Source organism: Carassius carassius, chromosome 22 (assembly GCF_963082965.1).
Source record: "Carassius carassius chromosome 22, fCarCar2.1, whole genome shotgun sequence".
NCBI classification, from domain to species: domain Eukaryota; kingdom Metazoa; phylum Chordata; class Actinopteri; order Cypriniformes; family Cyprinidae; genus Carassius; species Carassius carassius.
Window position 1 is genome coordinate 23281346 of NC_081776.1, and position 22438 is coordinate 23303783.

General features: G+C 37.9%; 1 pseudogene; it reads right to left on the bottom strand.

Annotated features, from left to right (window-relative positions):
- Positions 1-1215: 1215 nt before the first annotated feature.
- Positions 1216-16448, bottom strand: LOC132099249 (guanylate-binding protein 4-like; annotated as a pseudogene).
- Between the last annotated feature and the right edge of the window lie 5990 nt (positions 16449-22438).

Genomic DNA, 22438 nt, shown 5'->3' on the forward strand with positions numbered 1-22438 from the left:
ACCGTACCGAACAGAACCGTGACACCAGTGTATTGTATCGAACCGAACCGTGAATTTTGTGAACCGTTACACCCCTAGTAGAAAGACTCTAGCTTCAATATTTGACCAATGTTTTAATGAAACATTGTTGCAATAACATTAATTTAGTAATTTATGTCAGGAGTGCAAAATAATAAATCTTTGTGTAATTTTTGGAATAGAAATTCATGACGTATTCATATTCAGTCATGTCTGCAGTAGTATATTTGTATTCACAGATTCACTGACTTCTAGTCAAAAGATGCATATACATGGACATATATAGATATATTAAAACGTTTACTTAATATTTCTTTAGACAGAATCATAATTTCTATTCATTTTCCACTGATTTATGTGATTTGATGAAACTTAGCCACTCCCTGGGCTGTCTCTCTGTGTTTACTCTTCCGTGCTCATGCTATGACTCACAGAGAAAGGCAATTTGTTGGTGAAGATGCCAATATTATTAGTTATTAGATATGTACAAGGGAGAGCACAGGAAACGCATCACAGGGTGATGGGGCAGGACTTGATGCATTTCTGCTGCTCTTCTTTGTACATATCTGACCATAACAAAACGCAGATAAAAACTTTTAAACAAAGAGCAAAGATACGCAATACCCTGCGTTCAGAGTCTTCATCGAGCTGGACAACAACATGTGCAGCATATTCTAAGTCTCTATCCCAGAGAGACAAAAGCGGTCTGACCATAAGTTTCTGGCCCAGAGTGGCAAAGGACATTTGTAACAAGATTAAGTTCTGACGAGCCGGACTTCATTTCAATGTACTTTTATCTTTGAGTTCCAGATTAACAACCTTCAACATTGACTTCAGGGCCTCTTTACTGGTTGTTTTCTCCCATCTTCCCACTCTCCAAACTTTTATACCATATTTTCATGCCCATTTCTTGAGTCTTTCTCAATTCTGACTCTTTAAAGTGCACTTTTTCAACAAAATGGCTTAGAATGGTGCATAAGTATGGAAATTGGGATGCACATAATGTCTTGAATAAGGACTCATCAGTATTTAGCCAGAAGGAACCAGGATTCAAACCAGGAAACTATTTAAACTTGATTTCTCTACTCCTAAGACACTGTATTCCACATTCTATAAACACTATGAATATTATAGGAAAACAAGAAAGCCCTCTTATAGACTGAAAAATAAAACAGGTGTGGTGTTGCAGCAGTTTTTTCAAATACTGATACTCACTTTGACTCCCTTGTTGGCTTGGGTTTTGTATTTTTTTTACAATGTCTTTGAGATCCTGGGAGAAGAGAACATAACCACCAGCTATAGCATAAAAACCTTTCTTGAGGTTTTCTGTCATTGGTGCAGAGAGGGTTGTCAGGAGATTCTCACATCTTTTCTTTGAAGCCTCCTCATTTTGGTGCAGGTATCCATCAAAGAGTTTATTCATTTCTTCCTGTAACGTAACACAAAGTAGCAGACACAGAAAACTCTTTAATGCCAATTTAAAGGTCCCAGGAGCATGTGCTGGAGATGTACTTAAAATCACAGGAGCATTTTTACTGACGAGATGCGCATGAAATCACATTTGGTTTTTTGCACAGCCCTAACATCTAGTTAACAAAGCTAAACAGCGTTGCCCTTTGTGTAATAAGTTACAGAAACTGTTAAATGCAAAAATTTAAATAATAAAATACAAGCACATCGCTAATCACATCAATTCACATTGCCGTTGATAAGTTGCCACCATGGAGAGTGATAAAAATGCATTCCAGTGCTTTAAAATGTTCCAGTGCTATGCTTTAAAATTAAATTATTGTAATCTTAATTCAAGTGAAGAAAAGTATTAAAAATATAATCAGTTACATAAATAACGTAATTGGAATAGTAACACTACTTATTATATTTAAAATAGAGTAACTTGTAATCTGTAACATATTACATTTCCAAAGTATCCTTCCCAACACTGTATATATTTTCTCTTTTTGTCAGTCACGTTGATGTTATGTTGATACTAACATTTGAGGTCTCACTTGGGAGGCCCAATCACCTCTGAGTAATAGAAAAATGGCAAATGAAGATTGGCGAGTGGCATTTGCATGCATTTCATGGTGGACATAGTGTTTAATTTGCATCAGGGATGGCCTAAAGTCCTCTGATAATGATGACCCTGTTGTGTTTCCCTCGTCTGCGTTGGTTGCTCAATCGGAGTTATACTTGAAGTTAACAGCGATGCTTGCCCGGGAATCCGTGAGAATAGAGCTGGAGATGAATCCACTGCTTGCTTTGAACCCTTGTGGCTGAATGATTGGTTGCTTAGCCGGGACACAATGCACACTCTGCCCCAGTCCATTTATTCCCAGAGGTGCATACGGAGATCAGAATATCCTGGAAGGATCATTTTACTGCCCAAAACAGATCTATGACCTCTTCTATCTTCACTACTCTCGAGTGGTGGAGTGGCCAGAGACTACGTGGAGGTTTCTCAGCTGAAGAGAGTGTTTGCAAAACACCACTACCAGTGGAATCGCCCGTGGCTACCATCCAAGCCTTGTAAGCTGAGATCAGCATTCACTAATAAGGCTTACAGTTCCATTGGACAGGCTGCCCTTCATACGATGGCCATCCTGCAGGTACATCAGTCAAAAGTACTGAAAAAATTCTGCAAGGGTAGTTCTAAGCCAGGGTTGATGCATGTTTTGCACACCGGCTGTGGCCTCTGGGCAACTAATATCACTGTGTCGGCCCCTGGGCCAGGCAGTGTCCATCATGGTGGTCCAGGAATGACATCTCCAACTCAACCTGGCCGAGATGAGGGGTCCGTCGTGCATCATAAGGCATTCATTAACCCACTGGAGTCATATAGATTACTTTTTTGATGGATGTACAGGCTTTTTGGAGCTTCAAAATCTCAGACACTATTCACTGCCATTACAAAGCTGGGAAGATCCATGGGCCAGTTATTCAAAAATCTTCAAAGAATCAAAGATCAGGATCATGATTGTTCTTCCTGCCACAACCCTGAACTACCTGCTGAAGCCTCAGCTCAAATCTTCAATATAACCTTGAATGAGTGAGGCTTGCTTGTCCGGGGAAATGACTTGGCATCGAAATAGAACTCACCAATCTTCATCTTCAAACCAATCTTTTAACTAGAGGGTGGTTGCACACTGCGATGTGGGTAGATGTGCAAGTCACAAAAAATTATATATTTTGTGATATAAAATACATATTCTTGAAAAAAAAGATATTGTGGTAACAATTTTTTTTGATGGTCCCTTTTAAACATTCTGTTAAAAATAAGTACCATTGCACCTACATGTCTACTAACTTTCAAAAGAGTATGAGTAGACTGTCTAATATCTGCTAACTCTTTATTGTGATGATCTCCCAGCAGACATTCTACTGACTATAAATAACTATGCAAGAACACCAACTTATTCTAACCCTAATCCTACCAGTCACCTAATAGTCTTCTAACACTCAGAGTTATTAGACATGTAGGTGCAACGTTACTCATAGATAACAGTATGTGCTAAAGGCACAATCAAAATATGTTATTTACTGGGCATCACCTCTAGACATTTCATGTATGTCCCCTCACTGTCCTTAAAGGAACGTTTCATGAAGGTTTGTGACGCCCTGCTGCTAAGACGTTGGTGTTCTGCACACACATCACTCAGTTCCAGAGGGAAGGAGTCCTTCAGCTTCTCCATTCCACTCTGGTACACCTGAAGGCCCTCCTTCACTGCAGCCTCATTCTCAATCACTGACACAGTCAGCACAGCATTCTCCAGAAATGGTACTTGACCACTGGAAATTGTTTCTACATATGTCTTCACCAGCTGGCCGAGTACTTCAGGGAAAGAGAAGGGTCAAACGCAGGGATATTAATAACATGTTGTTCAGAAAGTGCCATAAACATGGTCATTACTGAATTGGTAGCTCTTTTTTTTAACTGGAATTTCTAACATTTAACAATAAAAGATTATAAGATTACATTGTGTCTCCCTTTTCTCAGTTTTGCACTATTAGATCACAAATATTTGATTTAGAAACCATTATGTCTCCCTAGGGTTATATTGGCATTATTGTGCAAAGTGGATACAACCTAAAAAAAGTTGCTTAGGTATTCAAACCTAAACATGGTTCAACTAACAACTGAAGCAAAAAGACATGGCTCTTATTTCTACTACTGTGTTGGGACATTCACTGAATTAATATTGTAAAAATTATCATATTCTGTATTAAAGTATTTTTTCTTTATTTATATCTCATATATTTTCTTGAATCACCTCTGCCTGTGACTATGTATCCATCTTTCAGCTTTTTCATTTCACTCTTGTCAAAGATAAACTTGCAGAAACTATCTGTGACCTCAAGGAACTCAGGGGAAAGGTCAGCAGAATCCAAGCTCTCCAAACGAGACACTTTCTCTGAGGTGGTTGGAAATGGGAATGTAAAACACTTCCGGGATGGGAAATAATTTCGGATGCATTCTCTTGCAAGGTTGAACTCTTTAACTGGTCTTGAATTGCCTTTAAAAGATACAAAACAGCTTTTTGTTAAAGAGATTAGCAAAATACAGCATTGTTTGTAATTACTCCTTTGCTTCAGAGCAAAATTACTTGTCAGGAGGTGGTAAACCATGATCCTGGAATACCACCAGCACTGCAAACTATGAATATCTCATTTGTCCGATACATCCATTTAAGATCTTGGTATCTCTTCTAATGAGCTGATGACCTAAATCAGCTCTTGGTTTGGGGGCTCCAGGAACAGGGTTGAAGCGCTTATATAATCTACACTACAGAGTAGGTGAATTTAAGTATTTAAATTCACTAGATGAAGTGATTAATTAAGTGGTAATTGGTTGAGCATAAGTGATGAAAAATAGGTAGGAAAGTTTCCCATACTACACTGTCCAAAGCACTGTTCAAAGCCACTCACAGTTAGTTTGCTTCTATAGAAAAGACTTGACCAAAGTCAAATTGATAAAACAGGAGTTTTTTGATGGGTTGCCATGAAGATTTTTAGGTTTCTGTATGTATATGATAAGAAAATAGTTTTTGTCCAATGAAATTGTAACATTTTATGAAGTAAAACTCTGGGGAGAAGGTTCATGTGTTCCTATCCTCATATGGCAGGCATTGGAAACAACACAAGCATTATGTTTGCTTCAGTATGTGTAGTAAATCAAAACAGGCCATTCATTCACAAAGATACATGCAGACTTTTTTACTTGAATGCTGCTCTTAAATGTTCTAGTGAGTTGATAAACTTGGGGGAGGATCTAAACAAATAGGGCAGCTATCCATCACCGGTTGAAGGCAGGAGCTATTCCATTGTGACATCACAACTGACCACATTCCTGAATGGCTTGTTTTGAGACACTGATTCATATAGAGAATGATTGCCTTTGATTTTTTTCTTCCAGGGTGAAGTCCCTCACAACCCAGATGAAACTAGGGAAGAACTTAACAAACTCAGTGTCATCTTCATCATCAGATGATTTGACCTTGATATACTCAGTCAACTCTGTTACATATCTGGAGATAGTTTAGGTTTGAACATTCAGCAAACAGAGAACTTCTTAATGCATGGTCATTTATAGAAACACTGTGGTGTTTTAAAGTGTTTTAAAGAAGAATGATTTATTCTTTGACTCCTGGTGAGCTTCATATGTCAAGTGTAAGGTGGCCCTTACCTGTTGGTGCAGCCTCGCTATTTGGGGTGAGTAACTTGTATAATTAGTGCCCACTGCACTTAAAGTGCCCCCATCATGCTACTGTATTGTTTCCTAATTTTTATCTAGCATGCATCCAATTAAAATAAATAAATAAATAAATACAAATCTGATAATATGCATTGCAGTGTCTAAAACGGGGTCTCCATCTCTGCTGCTAGAGAGCTGCTGTCCACCAGATTTTAGCTCCAACCCCAATCAAACACGTCGGAACTGGCTCCTGAAGGAATTCAGGGTAACTCTATAAGTACAGACAGGTGTGTTGGAGCAGGGTTGGAGACCTCTGGTCTAGAGCGATTCACTCAAGGATCTGTTGACTCAAATCACCTTTAAGCAGATTGCATTCATATTCCGACCTCATCTGCCTGCCTATGTAAACTATGCATCATTAATATAGTGACTACTGAATTTGATCTTTTAATATAACTGTTTTAAATATATTAAGGCAGTTTAAGTTTTTTTGCAACATTGTGTCGCACTGATTAAGGATTAAATTCAAGTTTATTTGTATAGCGCTTTTTACAATACAAATCGTTACAAAGCAACTTTACAGAAAATTATGTTTCTACAATATTTAGTAGTAGCTAGTAGTTTGTGCACGTTTGACAGGATTTTAGAAAAATAAAAATAATAATAATAATACAAGACGTAGTCAGCTAGATGATGAACTATCAATATTATTAATTAATAGTAATTATATGATGCAGTCACACATGTAGCAATAATTGTTAGTTCTGTTTGTTGATTCAAGGTTAGGATCATCTGGGGTCCTCTGAGGGTCAGCATCATCTCTTCTCAGGTGTTCTGGATCCAGACTGGAGCTTGTGTAAATCCTAGTTACCACGGGATGTAAATCCCGTGGCAAAACATAGAAACAAAATAGAGACATCATTAGCATAGCTGCTGATCCAACAAAGTAAAATTAGTTTAACCCAAGCTAAAGAATAAAAATGCAGATGCAACTACACTCACAATTTAAGAGATACATTATTCGAATGCTTGGCGAAAGAGATGCGTTTTTAATCTAGATTTAAACAGAGAGAGTGTGTCTGAACCCCGAACATTATCAGGAAGGCTATTCCAGAGTTTGGGAGCCAAATGTGAAAAAGCTCTACCTCCTTTAGTGGACTTTGCTATCCTAGGAACTACCAAAAGTCCAGCGTTTTGTGACCTTAGGGTGCGTGATGGGTTGTAGCGTGGTAGAAGGCTAGTTAGGTACGCAGGAGCTAAACCATTTAGGGCCTTATAGGTAAGTAATGATAATTTGTAACAGATACGGAACTTAATAGGTAGCCAGTGCAGAGACTGTAAAATTGGGGTAATATGATCATATTTTCTTGACCTGGTAAGGACTCTAGCTGCTGCATTTTGGACTACCTGTAGCTTGTTTATTGACGAAGCAGGACAACCACCTAGAAGTCCATTACAATAGTCCAGTCTAGAGGTCATGAAAGCATGAACTAGCTTTTCTGCATCAGAAACAGATAACATGTTTCGTAGCTTGGCAATGTTTCTAAGATGGAAGAATGCGGTTTTTGTAACATTGGAAATATGATTTTCAAAAGACAAATTGCTGTCTAATATAACACCCAGATTTCTGACTGTAGAGGAAGTAACAGTACATCCGTCTAGTTGCAGATTGTAATCTACAAGATTCTGTGTGGTGTTTTTTGGTCCAATAATTAATATCTCTGTCTTATCCGAATTTAATTGGAGAAAATTATTTGTCATCCAATCTTTTACATTTTTAACACACTCTGTTAGCTTAGATAATTGGGAAGTTTCATCTGGTCTCGTTGAAATATATAGCTGAGTATCATCAGCATAACAGTGGAAGCTAATTCCGTATTTTCTAATAATATTACCAAGGGGCAACATGTATATTGAAAATAGAAGGGGACCTAGGACGGATCCTTGTGGCACTCCATATTTTACTGATGATAAATGAGATGACACCCCATTTAAGTAAACAAAATGGTAGCGATCGGACAGGTAGGATCTAAACCATCTTAGAGCCTGCCCTTGAATACCTGTATAGTTTTGTAATCGATCTATGAATATGTCATGATCTATGGTGTCGAACGCAGCACTAAGATCAAGTAAGACTAGAAATGAGATGCAGCCTTGATCTGACGCAAGAAGCAGGTCATTTGTAATTTTAACAAGTGCAGTTTCTGTGCTATGGTGGGGCCTAAAACCTGACTGAAATTCTTCATACAGATCATTTTTATGCAGGAAGGTGCTCAATTGAGCAGACACAACTTTTTCTAAAATTTTAGACATAAATGGAAGATTTGAAATAGGCCTATAATTTGCCAGTACACTAGGATCTAGTTTTGGTTTCTTAATAAGAGGCTTGATAACCGCCAGCTTGAATGGTTTTGGGACGTGACCTAAAGATAACGACGAGTTAATGATATTGAGAAGCGGTTCTTCGGCTACAGGTAACAGCTCTTTTAGTAATTTAGTGGGTACAGGATCTAATAAACATGTTGTTGGTTTAGATACAGTGATAAGTTTATTTAGCTCTTCCTGTCCTATATTTGTAAAGCACTGCAGTTTATCTTTGGGTGCGATGGATGAAACTGAAGTGTTAGACGCTGTAGAATCTACATTCGCTATTGTATTTCTAATGTTATCTATTTTATCAGTGAAGAAATTCATAAAGTCATTACTATTTAACGTTGGTGGAATATTTGAATCAGGTGGCGTCTGGTAATTTGTTAATTTAGCCACTGTGCTAAATAAAAACCTTGGATTGTTTTGGTTATTTTCAATGAGTTTGTGGATATGCTCTGCCCTAGCAGTTTTTAGAGCCTGTCTATAGCTGGACATACTGTTTTTCCATGCAATTTTAAAAACTTCCAAGTTAGTTTTTCTCCATTTGCGTTCAAGACTACGAGTTACTTTCTTGAGAGAGTGAGTATTACTGTTATACCATGGCACAGTACGTTTTTCTCTAACCTTTTTCAATTTGATGGGGGCAACAGCTTCTAATGTATTAGAGAAAATAGTGCCCATGTTGTCAGTAATTTCGTCTAATTCATGTGTATTTTTGGGTACAAATAGCAGTTGAGATAGATCAGGCAGGTTATTTGCAAATCTGTCTTTGGTGGCTGGAACAATAGTTCTGCCCAGACGGTAACGCTGAGACATATAGTTAATATCAGTTATACGCAGCATGCACGATACAAGGAAATGGTCTGTAATATCATCACATTGGGGTATTATCAACGTGAATATTAAAATCTCCCATGATTAGCGCCTTATCAACTGTAACTAGAAGGTCTGAGAGGAAATCTGCAAATTCTTTTAGGAATTCTGTATACGGCCCTGGTGGTCTATACACAGTAGCCAGAGCAAGAGATACATTAGATTTCTTTTGCATGTCTGACAGTGTAACATTTAGCAGAAGTATTTCAAAAGAGTTAAACCTGTATCCTGTTTTCTGGGTAACATTGAGAATATCACTATATATTGTTGCAACACCTTCTCCACGACCAGTCTGACGGGGCTCATGCTTATAACAGTAGTTTGGTGGAGTAGACTCATTTAGACCAAAATAATCATTTGGTTTTAGCCAGGTTTCAGTCAAGCAGAGTACATCAAAACTATTTTCTGTGATCATTTCATTTACAATAACTGCTTTGGGTGTGAGTGATCTAATATTTATGAGCCCAAACTTTAAAAATTGTTTTTGTTCATTTACTTTACATTTTTCTGGTTTAATTACGATAAGATTTTTTCTAGATCCTACATTATATTTTGACCTCACTATTCGGGGAACAGACACAGTCTTAATAGTTTTTACAGCACAAGTACTTTTATCATTTAAGCGGGTGGAACAAAACTCATCATAATAGTTATTAGAGAATTGTCTTACTAGTCACATGGAGCGAAGTGTCCTGGAGATGTTGTCAGAGAGTAGCTCCGCTCCGATTCTGCTGGGGTGTAATCCATCAGCGCGAAACAGCCTAGGACGCTCCCAGAAAAGATTCCAGTTATTAACAAATAGCAGTTTCTGTTCTTTACACCATGACAACAACCATTCATTTAAAGCAAAAAGTCTACTAAACCTTTCGTGTCCTCGTCGATACGTGGGCAGTGGTCCTGACACGACGATCGTCGCCGCGGGCGTCGTGCTGCGAACCGTCTCGATCAGGCTGCTGAAGTCCCTCTTCAACGTCTCCGTCTGCCGCAGCGTGGTGTCGTTAACCCCGGCGTGAAGCACGACCGCTCTGGGGCTCTCGTCGACCTTCAGGATCGCGGGTATCTGCGCAGAAACATCGAGAACACGAGCACCAGGCAAACAATGAGTGTGCACTTTACCTTCGGCTAACGTAGCACTTACGTGTCGGACGATGGAGTCTCCGATGATCACAGCGTCGCGTCCTGTCTCGCGGAGGGGAGCGAAGCGGTTCCGGATGGAGATGTCGAAGGCAGGAGGGGGAGAAGTCGTCGCCCGGGACCCGGCTCGCGTCCTCCGCTGTGGATGCACCCAGGGTCCGTGGTGTCCCGGCGTCATCTGGCGTCATCTGGGAAGATCGCATCCTTGGTTCACCGGGCCTGTCACCGGGCCTGTGCAGAGAAACACACGGAGTAGACGTGGTGGGACTGTTAACAGATCGCTGTATACTTACCCCGGACTTGTGAGCGTCAGCCCGGGATGATTCCAGCGCGGTTCTCCGCTCTCTCAGCTGGGCCTGCCTCACCTCCAGGTCGCGAATCTGCTTTCCCACGGCCTCGAGCTCGAGCTGCACAGAGTGGAGACATTCATCCGCCATTAAAGCAAGTAACAGTGAGTACAGCAGTGGTAATGTGTGTGAATAGAGTATTAGCAATGTTAGCGCAGTTAGCTGCAACCACGCCGCTGATGCTAACGGGCTAAAAGCTAATAGCGGACCCGGGAGATCAAAATAAAACTAGTGATAGCGAGGCGCTCTGATAGTTTTTGTTGTAGAATACAATAGAGGATATATTCACACGTTATATAAACGGAAACGATGATGTATACAATTGTTTTTTGAGTTAAAAATAGTCAATGAAAAGAATATAGTGACGGAGCTCAAACGCAGTACAGCCGCCAACCAAAATTTGTTAAATAAAAAATTTAAATTTGTTAAATTAAAATATTGCCGTGGTTACTTAATATGGATTTTGTTCACATACCTTTGTTTTTTTCTTTTGAGAGAATCTAGTTATTTGCAACTGTGAAACAAATGGAAAATTGATAGGCTTGTGCTGCAGTTCTATGGATGTTTTGCCCTCCTGGTCTTCGAGCGGTTCATGTGACTAAAATATATATAATTTTTATATTTATATAATTTATATATCACGTATATATTATAAATTAATTCAGACTTGTTAATGAAGACCAATACAGGTTTGTGCAGGAAGTAAAACTGGAATTGAATTTCAAGTAGAAATGGTTCTTGATACATTTTTTTGGAACTAAATTTGTCATGGACTTTGATGTCCTTTCCTTTCCTCTAAATTTTTTTTTTAATTTTTTTAGTATTTTTTTTTGTTCTTTGAAACTATGTACACCTTTAACATAGACATACTACACTGAATGCCATTTCTGAAAAAGCATAATTGGGGAACTATAATTTTAAAGACTGATAATCTGCTGTATCAGAGTGTGCCATACTTGCCAGAATATTTATTAGTCTTTACAATCTGGTCTTACTGCTTTGAATGCATATAAACAATTTATCAAACCATGAAATATCAACAGTTTTATGATCTAGGAATGGAAGGATACTGCAGTTCCTCAATAGCCTTGTTGTCAATTGTACCTTGGCTGTTAAGCACTAAAGTGCTACTGAGAAGGACAGCCAGACAGAAGATCTTGGTATCATGCTTTGAGTCCCCCTGAAACAGAAAGTATACAATCATTTGACAAAGAATGACATTACATAAACCACTGACAACATAGTGACAAGGACTAACTTTCTACTTCTAAGTGTGGCAGACTGGATAAGTTCCCTCGTCTGTAATTAGAACGACAGCCTATCAGAACATGGTACTGCTGATATAAAGGCTGCAATTAGGCTACCTGGGATGCGTCATTTGCTAGCTCTGCCCTTGGTGTGTGTGGGTTCTGCTTAAAGGTATGTTGTTAGCCGTTTGGCTAATATTGTAAGAGCTATGGCATATCAATTAACTAAATTCATTTATTGTAGCTGGAATTCCATCTGCTTTGCGGTGGTGTGTAAGGCTGCCATTATTCCCGGCTGGGTTTGAGTTCATTCATCTTCAAATAAACTGTTGAGAATTGTGCTGTGAGCAACTGTTTAACTTGTGTCTCCTAATGACCAAAATCTGGTATGTATAGTTTCACTCTTTCTTAATGAGTGAATTTGACAAGTTAATGAATCACTGTTTTTAGCAGGACTATCTTTGGGAGCATTCCGTCCTGTTGGGGCAATCACTTCCTTCATAAAACAGGATTACGACGACGTTGCTGTTTTGCTGTGTGTTTGTTTATTTGTCCTTCCCATTCTTGGCTGTAGCTGCTCCAACTAACTCCACATTGTATGTGTTGGGCTGGGTGCTTCGGCCTGCCCTCCCATCCTAGAATTACCAGCTTTGTATAAGCGTGTTTGTATGGTTTCTTTGGTTTTGGAGTTTGTTTGTTCCCTTTATACTGTTTGTTTTGTTTATTGTATTGGTTTCTTTATTGATTTGTTTCTTGCTTCATTTGATTTGGCTTATTTTGTAATTTTACTTTTATAAACCCTCTGTTTGTGTATCTTTTTAAGTGACAATTGATTTTCAGCTGAATCTTGTTCATTTGTAATTTAAGAATGCCATATGTCTCCAATCAGGCTTTGGTATAACTTTGCTTGCATTTTGATTAATTGTTTTCTCTTGTGTTTTAGGCTTCTGAGCAGGGAGGCTAGTTCTAGTACCCTGGTGGTGGTGTTTGGAGCACAAAGTGTGGATTGCCGTGTGTGTGATCACTTATCTCACTGTGTGTGCGTGGGTCAAGAATAATCACTCTACGGCTGGCCTACCCTGCTACAGTTAAGCCTTAGTCATTTTAGTTATGTATGTGGTGTACTGAGTTGTAGTTGTTTAACCCATAGTTATATCTTATTCTGGTCGTTTTAAAGTGTCTTATCTGATTATTGTGAATTTAATAAACATTTTGTATTATGATGCCCATGTCTCTGCCCTCCATGGTAACGAACCTGTGTGTCCGTGTTTAGTTCCCCTTACTTGAAAGGGGTGGCGTAGTCAGCATTAAATTAATTCTTGTTTATTATTCATTGTGCCATTTACTCCTCTGTGGCCACGCTACATAAGCATATTCTGGAACCATGCACACCCTGATGGCATAATATGTAAAACCTAACACATGACTGTAGTGAAGTCCAGTTTGTGAATGAAAAATTCATTTGAACCAATTCACCAAATCTGACTGGACCTGATTTATGTCCTGAGTCAGCACTGATCCACAAACCACACAATCTGTGAGCTACTTTTTTTTAATAAGTCCAACACTACAGCTCAAAATCAGTAATATAATTCAAAAACTTAGTGAGGTATGCTAATGCTAACTCTTCTTTGCAATTATCCTACAACATCATTTCTAATGTCAACAGTACACTGAACTGAGAACCAATACCAAAAACCAGTGAATGCACTGAGATTTTAAAGATGAAGCTCCATGTAATGGGTTACACTTTTTTCAGATGTATACACTAAAGTATGTACAATTGTCACCAGTGGACTTCAATTAAATCTTTTAATTGAATTAAAATCTTTTTTAATAAGCAGAGACATTAGGGCATTGGTCTCAAACTCAATTCCTGGAGGGCCACAGCTCTGCACAGTTTTGCTCCAACCCTAATCAAACACACCTGATCCAGCTAATCAAGGTCTTCAGGATTAATAGAAACTTCCAAGCAGGTGTGATTTGGAGCTGGTTGGAGCTAAACTCTGCAGAGCTGTGGCCCTCCAGGAATTGAGTTTGAGACCACTGCATTAGGGCCTTAATGTGTGGTGGTATTTACTGTGTGCATGAATAAATGCACTCTGAATAGTAGTGGTTATTCACCGTGTGTGTGTGTGTGTGTGCATCAAATTTGTAGTGGGTTTTGTTGTTGCTATTATTTAATCTGCCCTACTTTTTTTAGACACCCACTCATGGACAAACCTGGCAACCTGCTTCCTTTTTTAATACTATGCCCATATTTGGACTGCGCTTCCTCCCCTGCCAATGTGACTTAATCGGTTTATTAGAACTTGTCACCATGCACCACCTTTGTGCCCATATTTGGGCGATACTTCCTGTCGTTGAGTTACTTTATTATTGCCTCTGCCTTGCTGCTGATGATTTGAAATTAGCAACTAATTGTTTAACAGGTGACCATGCCTTGGTTGAAGGAGATAAAAACTGGTTCTTTACGTGAGAAAAAGAGAAGATGCCTGGTGGTGGTGGATCTGCTGTTATTGTGTTCAAAGGACTCTCCTGTTCTGCAAATGAAGGCCAGGTTCTTAGGTTTATTATCTATGTGTTGGTGTTCATTGTGGTTGTTTGCTTCTAGCCTCCGCAATATCCATCCTGTGGTTCCAGTGTCTGGTGCTGTCCTCAAACATCACTCGATGCTTGCTAATGTTGCCTGAAGGGCTGTAACTATTTTATCGTATTGCAGTGTGTGACCTCTGCTATCTGTGTTGGTGCTCTTTTCTAGCCTCTGGCTTCTCCATTTTGGGGTTCTGGGCTCAGTGCTGCTGTGAAGACTGCCTTTTGTTATGCCGGAATCTCCGTCAAGGTTTGCTGCCTAGAGTATTGAAAGTTCTCCTGTGGGTCTGATGACTGCCGTGACCCTCTGGACGAGTCCATTCAACTGTTGAGGGAGGACCGCTGCTGCGAACTACCTAGAAGCCTCCAGTCACTGAAGCTTGACCTCTTTAAAGGGTTTTAGAGACTTTATCTTGGAGGACTTTCCTTTACGTTTGTATTTAGTGCTTTTTTTTTTTTTTTTATAAACCATAGTTAACACAATAGTTCTTCACTCATTATCTACATAATTAAACAATTTGCTCATGTACAGTTAAGTGATTTGTTAACAACTTTATTAACCATAAATCTTCCCATTTCAGATTAGGTCATGGAAAGCGGGAAATGTCATTTACTGCTTCATTAATGTATTGGTGGTTTATTAGTACTTATAAAGCACATTCTGCATGACCATATTGTACATCCCTAATCCTACCCAATACCTAAATTTAACAACTAACTTATTTTTGAATAATGACCTCACCCTTATGAATTCATGTGATTCGTGAAAAATCGTATAAATTTCACAAGGTGGTAGATTCATTGGATATCGTACAAAATTGTATGAGTGAGGTCATGTATGAATTTGGACTAATTAGCCACCTCGTAAAATGAAAGTGATGTGACGTACAGCCAAGTATGGTGACCCATACTCAGAATTCATGCTCTGCATTTAACCCATCCAAAGTGCACACCCACACACTGTGAACACACACACTGTGAACACACACCCGGAGCAGTGAGTATCATTTATGTTGTAGCACCCGGGGAGCAGTTATGGGTTCGGTGCCTTGCTCAAGGGCACCTCAGTCATGGTATTGCCGGCCTGAGACTCAAACCCACAACCCTATGGTTAGGAGTCAAACTCTCTAACCATTAGGCCATGACTTCCCCACAAAATACTTGTGAATTGGCAGTGAGATGGTGTTGGCCTAGCCGTATGTCAAAGTGAAATGGCTGGCATGTAATTTCCACTCACCAGTGAAACATCAGGGGTGCTTAAGGCTCCTAATTGTAACCCCTTGTATCAGTAATACAACACTTTGTCATGTTCCCTCCATCTGGGAACAGAGGTTACAAATAGTACCTGAGCTGTTTTATTTGATGGGACAAAAGTAAAGTTAGAATACAGTTTTAGTGATTGGAGCAAAAATGTACTGGAAATTTAAATATTAAATGCTCTGTTGCAATGAACTGCTCCAAAACTTTTCAATAAACTAATTGTGTATTCGGCTAAATATTTTTTATCTAAGTTATAGTTAGTTTCGTTTGTCAGTTAACAGGCACATATGACTCCTATTCCTTCTGAATGCAATGATTTTGATTTGAAATTATTCTTCACATTACACCAGTATGGGGTGGATTATCATCACTTTGTCCACATCTCGGAGTCCCTCAGTGTCCAGCATCACTAGAGTGGTCCCTGCTTTAGTGGGGTGGGGCAAACACCACATCCAGATGCCCTTTGTCTTAGACTCAATAGTGCTGCCCAATTCAAATCCTAAAGAAAGAGCAAAGAAACATGGAACACTGATAACATGCATCATTCCATTAACATTCTTTGTAAATTTTAGTGCAGAGTAGTTAATTGTTTAGACTATGACAATTTGTGTTTGATTTTATATTAAATCACAGTCTTGCCGAACTAAAGGAAGTTTGAGGCTGATGTCTAGATAAGACATCAACTGTCATTCAATTGCTCTTTGAATGTTGCTGCCTGTTTATGTCTAACCTGTTTGTTTCCCTGCGAGGCGGTTCATCAGGTAGGACTTCCCGGTGCGGTAGAGTCCCACCACAGCCACCACCACCACTGGCTGCTCGATCTTCTGCAGGATCTGCAGTGCTGACTCATTGACACACAGCTTCCCATCCACATCATTGTCAATCAAACACACTGGACTCTGCATGGTCACTGGAGTTATAGCTTAAACACACACACACACACACACACACACACACACAGTCACAAGTTAATACTGTCGAGATGTTCTCATAACGTAAATATGAGGCCATTTTTACCTCAAAAGTATATCAAAGCAATGTTCACACAAACACACACACACAGATCTGATTCAATATATAACATACTTATTTATAGACACAGATCACTATTCAAGCTTACCTGCTTTCTCTGTGATTTCTCTTTAGTACTGAAGTAAACAGTTTTAAAACAGTTCCTTCATGGTAAAGACCACACCCATGAAACCAGTCAGTTTTTCTTAATGGGTGGCAATGGAATTATACTTTCATTGCCAAAAATTGTTTTTGTTTTTTTTAACAACCTTCTCATTTCTTATAGTTTCTTATCGAAAATGCCTTTTCTTTCTTAAACTTATGTTCCTTCAGTGAGCACAATCTCAAATATTTATTTTTGTATTCAAGTTTTTGAAATATACATGTACAGTATCTATCTTTTTCACTAGATAAACATGTTAACATTTCTTACTGACAGAGTTTGTGACCTGTGCTGGCAAAATGTTGAAATATTGAGCTACAGGCAAAAGAAGTGAAAAATAACAGTTTTGGTCGAATCTGAGGATTTCACAAAAATTAGTTCCTTAAGCCCACTTCTAGTGATCCCAATGCTTCAAATAGTAATTAAACCTCTAAAATGATCTTTATTTGTACGTTTTCTAAGAAGAAGTACATTTTTCTCTGCTCACTTCTGAACATTGCTGCTGCTTCTCACCACAAGTTCTCAACACAAATAGGATATATTGTTGCAAATCGCAGCATTCCAGCTTTATAAATATTCATATCGAATTCTTTATGACATGAGTCTGAACCAGTAAATTATTATTTTCAAACCCATGCTGATGAAAACAAAACGATAAGACCTGTCTCTTCAACAGCGCGTGATCTCCCTATAAAGTACATTATTTTTGCGAAATTTATCTTGGCGAGATTCAAACAAACATAATTGGTTATGTCTTACATGAATGTTTAGTGGTTGGGGGAAAATCTGATATGTGACATCACAATATTGTTAGATATAATAAGTCACAATATTGATCAGTTTTAATATTAATCAAACAAAAGAAAAGACTAAATAATTCGCTACTCTTGATTAAACTAAAGTTTATTTGTATCTTAATTTTTAAAAACAAAGATCAAATAAAAACAGCTCAATTGTGATTTATAATATAGTAGTTATTATTAAGAAAAGAATTGGAGGAAAATATGCAAGGTTGCTCTTTGATTTTGCTTTGGAATCTTCAGATAACTCAATATTTTTCTCAAAATGTACTTTGCTGACTCTATTTACCTCAAACGTCATTTTTTGTCCAATTGCAACAAGTTATATATAATTTCTAATGTATTTTAATGTAGAATGTGATAATAAAGAGAACTCATTTTAGAAGAAATGCTCATTCCGACTCAGTTTTGAACACACCCTTAAATGTGACCCATGCTAGCAAAATGTCTTGTTTGGTTCTATTAAAACAAACTCAATTGCAATTACTCTGTTAGTGCAGTTCATTTAGGTAAATGTAAACGCTGCCATTTGAACCTTGGTGCACACCAAAAAAAGCCGACTGAGATGGCTAAAAAGACGGGTCTCTGTCTGCTTTCAAATGATCTCTGGAGCAGTTTGAATGGAATGTGAATGCAACACGGTCCAGAAATTCCAGAAAGCACAGTTAACTTACTGTCAGCTAAACCCTGAACTTTCAGTTGATTAACCCCAAACCTTGCTTACTCCAGGTATGTGGTTCCAAAAACACGTCTGGGATTAAGTTCATTCAACTCAGAGCATAAGACTCAAGACATTCTCAACAGAGTGAGAAATCGCTAAGTCACTATGGAAATGGACACTAAGAAAATAAAATGCTGTTTCTTTCTTCTTCTTTTCTCCAGTGGTTATTTACATGCTTAGTGCATATCGCCACCTAAATGATGGTATTGCAATAATTGTTTTCCATTCAACCTTTAATCCTAATCCTAAGAATATGAATTATAAGGTTAAATGCTAATTATATCAAGTCATATCAGATATGTATTTAGATTTAGAATTTAGACATTTAGAGATGATAATATATGTAATAAATAAATATAATGTAATAAATTAAACATGACCTTGTCATAGTGTTTTATGATTTATACAAATAACTTTTCATAAATAACAACCATATTAGAATTATAAATTACCTTATTTATTACTTAAATTAGTGCTTCATCATTAATACATCACACAAATATATATATATATATATATATATATATATATGTATGTATGTATGTATGTATGTATGTATGTATGTATGTACAGTACAGACCAAAAGTTTGGACACACCTTCTCATTCAAAGAGTTTTCTTTATTTTCATGACTATTCACACTGAAGGCATCAAAACTATGAATTAACACATGTGGAATTATATATGGAATTATATACATAACAAAAAAGTGTGAAACAACTGAAAATATGTCATATTCTAGGTTCTTCAAAGTAGCCACCTTTTGCTTTGATTACTGCTTTGCACACTCTTGGCATTCTCTTGATGAGCTTCAAGAGGTAGTCAGCTGAAATGGTCTTCCAACAGTCTTGAAGGAGTTCCCCGAGAGATGCTTAGCACTTGTTGGCCCTTTTGCCTTCAGTCTGTGGTCCAGCTCACCCCTAAACCATCTCGATTGGGTTCAGGTCCGGTGACTGTGGAGGCCAGGTCATCTGGCGCAGCACCCCATCACTCTCCTTCTTGGTCAAATAGCCCTTGATGCCTTCAGTGTGACTCTACAATTTTCATAGTCATGAAAATAAAGAAAACTCTTAAAGAAGTTAAGAATTGCCCTCATCCAGTTCCATCTCGAAAGTGCATTGGCATTCTAACTCACCCCAAGCTTGCCACCAAACCATCTTTTACCCTGGACATCTGGACTATCTCTTATGCTCCATAGGTTATTCCAGTCCAAGAATTCACTCCAGTTTTTGTCACTGAGACCATGCCGACAGTGGAGTACAGAGATGGCTCCAGTCCCTGAGTTCAGTCCAGTCTCAGTGTTCGATCATGAGTTCACTCCAGCTCCAGTATAGGGTAAAGAGTCTGCTCTATCCTTGTAGCATGGCCACATAAAAGGGATATATTTATAAAGCTGTTGATTTTAGGCTAATGTGATTGTTGATGTGTCACAGCTGTTATTATCACTTTGTTTGTATTTCCCCGTCGAGTGTTGTGGATCCCGTTTCTGCTCGTGATGTGCCAGGGAATACCCATGAGGTCGCATCGATCTGATGATTTGACGCTTCTGATAAAAGTCGGCATCCATTCTTTATTTTGGTTATTTATTGTGCCTGCATTCCTTCAAACCCCACTATTAAGAGGTAACCGAACAATTTTGTGCAGCCAGCCTTATTTTAGGCCAAGCGTTACATCCTCAGATGGCTATGGAAGCCAGTTTGATCTCCTGTTCCCTGAATTCTATGGCGTTATTTTTGTGCCTCAATCCTGAGCGAGTAATTGTACGTTTTGAGCACAGAGAACTATATTTTTCAAGCACATTAAATTATATTTTGAACAGAAATTAACAATCGCAAAAAAAAAAATTTGCTTGAGCAGAGAAAAAACAATTCCGTTCTCAATAAATGTATTTGCTTGTTTGCTATTATCCATATTAACATGCAGTAATAAAATCAACCAATCGGAAAATTAAAGGTCAATTGTGATTGGCTGTTGGTCTCCAATCAAATTAAATTTGACCATTATAGAATTGTGACTTTAAAGGTTAGTGATTTAGGAGGTGAAAGTACTGTGAAATTACAAATGCCATTGGATTTTAGAGCATAACAACTGAAGGTTTATGAAACGTTAACCAATAAAGCATTTTTTTTAAAACAATGGAACTTAAAGTTGTGAACAAAAATATTATTTCAACCATACAGCATGTGAATAAATAAAATGAATACTTTTCATAACATTTCATTATTCATAAAATGCATAACGTTTCGGATTTGTACTTCTATAATGAGCAACAAGTTTAAGGTTCTCTCTCTCTCTCTCTCTCTCTCTCTCTTTCTCTCTCTCTCAAACTGAATGTTTTCCTGCTTGCTAAATGTTGGGCTCATGATCAATAAGTTGTACTCGCCTCAATCTGATTTAGTAAAGTCAAACCGCTGACGGTGAAGCTGCGTCAGTGAGCGGAGTCCCGCACGCTGTGAGGCGGGAACAGAGGATTCCGCAAACTCAAACACCCACGGTCACAAATAACAATGCATTTCATAAAATAATTATTAGTTATCAATTTATAATTTGTTATTATCATTATGGTCTTGTGAAAATAATAATATGGTCTGTGAGAAACTAATGAATAACAAGTGTAAGGTTGCTATGAGTGTAGGCATGTTTCTGCAGTTACAGTTCAGTAAATTTGCATAATAAAGTCTCAATATATTCCGCGCTCAAGCACATGCATTAAGTTTGCCACAAAGCACATGCAGAAGTAGCCTAATAATTGTGAAAAATTAGACATTTTAATTATTTATTAATAAACAAATGTTTTCTTGTCGGCTGCAAGATGAAATTCACACTGCTGGCTCTTTCCGACGAAAGAAATGCAACCTTCACCGATTACACAATGTTTTTGTTTAAAATACACTTGAATATGAATATTAATAAACATTATGGATATGCATTACAACGTAAATAATTTTTTACATGCAATTATCCAAAATAAAACCAAACAAGATTTGTAATGAAGATAAAACAAATAAGAATAAATGCACATCATGCATCACACGCGCAGTGCAAATCTTGCACATATTTTACACACCTGTTTTGGATGTCTACCTACTGTAGAAAACAAAACGGACTAATACACAATGTAAATTAGTGATAGCCTGAAACGAGGAGGCTGAAGCAATATTAGAATCTATTTGCAGAAGTTTATTAGGGAACGACAGTTTAGACAGTGTAGGAAAACCAGGCAGATATTCAGCACCGTAAGGGCAATCCGATCTTTCATCATGCAAAGGGGCAATCCAAAAGGCGGAGACGATAAGGCAGGCGAGTAGGTCAAACACTAACATCAGTCCAATCAGGCAGTAAATCCAATGGGGCAATCCAAGAGGGAAGAATGTGAAAACAGGCAGAATCATACACAAATAGTCAGTCACAATAAACAATGGATAAACGCTTGGTAAGGCAGGTTAACTGGAAATACTTTGCAAAGTATGAACACGCTGAATTGTGTTATATAGTCCCAAAGAGGAAATGAATGAAGAAGCAGAGGGAGCAGTGAACAGTCAGTACTTGGGTGAGGGCTCTCTCTGCTGGCATGGCATTACATAGTGTTGATTAAACAAATACGTTTTAAGATCGTTCAGTGCGGCACAGCATCAGCTGCTAAATTCAAATCTGCTTTTGCACTTTTATTGGCTCTGAGCCAGAGATAGACGTGTTTGTACAGCGTTGCTGCCTTATAACAAATCACACACGATTCTGTCAATCTTAGGAATGCAATGGGCATTTATGTAATTTATTCTCACCTGCATTAGTTAAAGTGTTATTTTTACATAAACCTGTACAGATTTTACTAGTTGGGATTTTCTTGCCAATTTTAAATGTTTTCTTTAACTTTTCCTAAGCCTTTTTGTTATTCAGATATGTTGTTATTCAGAGTGTTTCTATTGGTTAACCAAAAAAGATTAAATTTTTTATAAAAATGTTTAAGTATTAAAGTTGTTTTAAAACTACTGTAAAAGACTAATCTATTCTATGTTTGACTTAAATTGAAAGAATAAAGAGTTTCATTTCTTTGAAGGTTTAAAGGGATTTTAAGATGTAGCCAAATTAGCTATTTGAATAATAAAGTTACTTGAGTTCCTTTTCAGACAGAGTAATTAATAAATTATTTAAATAAAATATTGATGATGTAATTAGTAAAGGTAATTATCATTTTTTGAAAGTAATTTACCTAA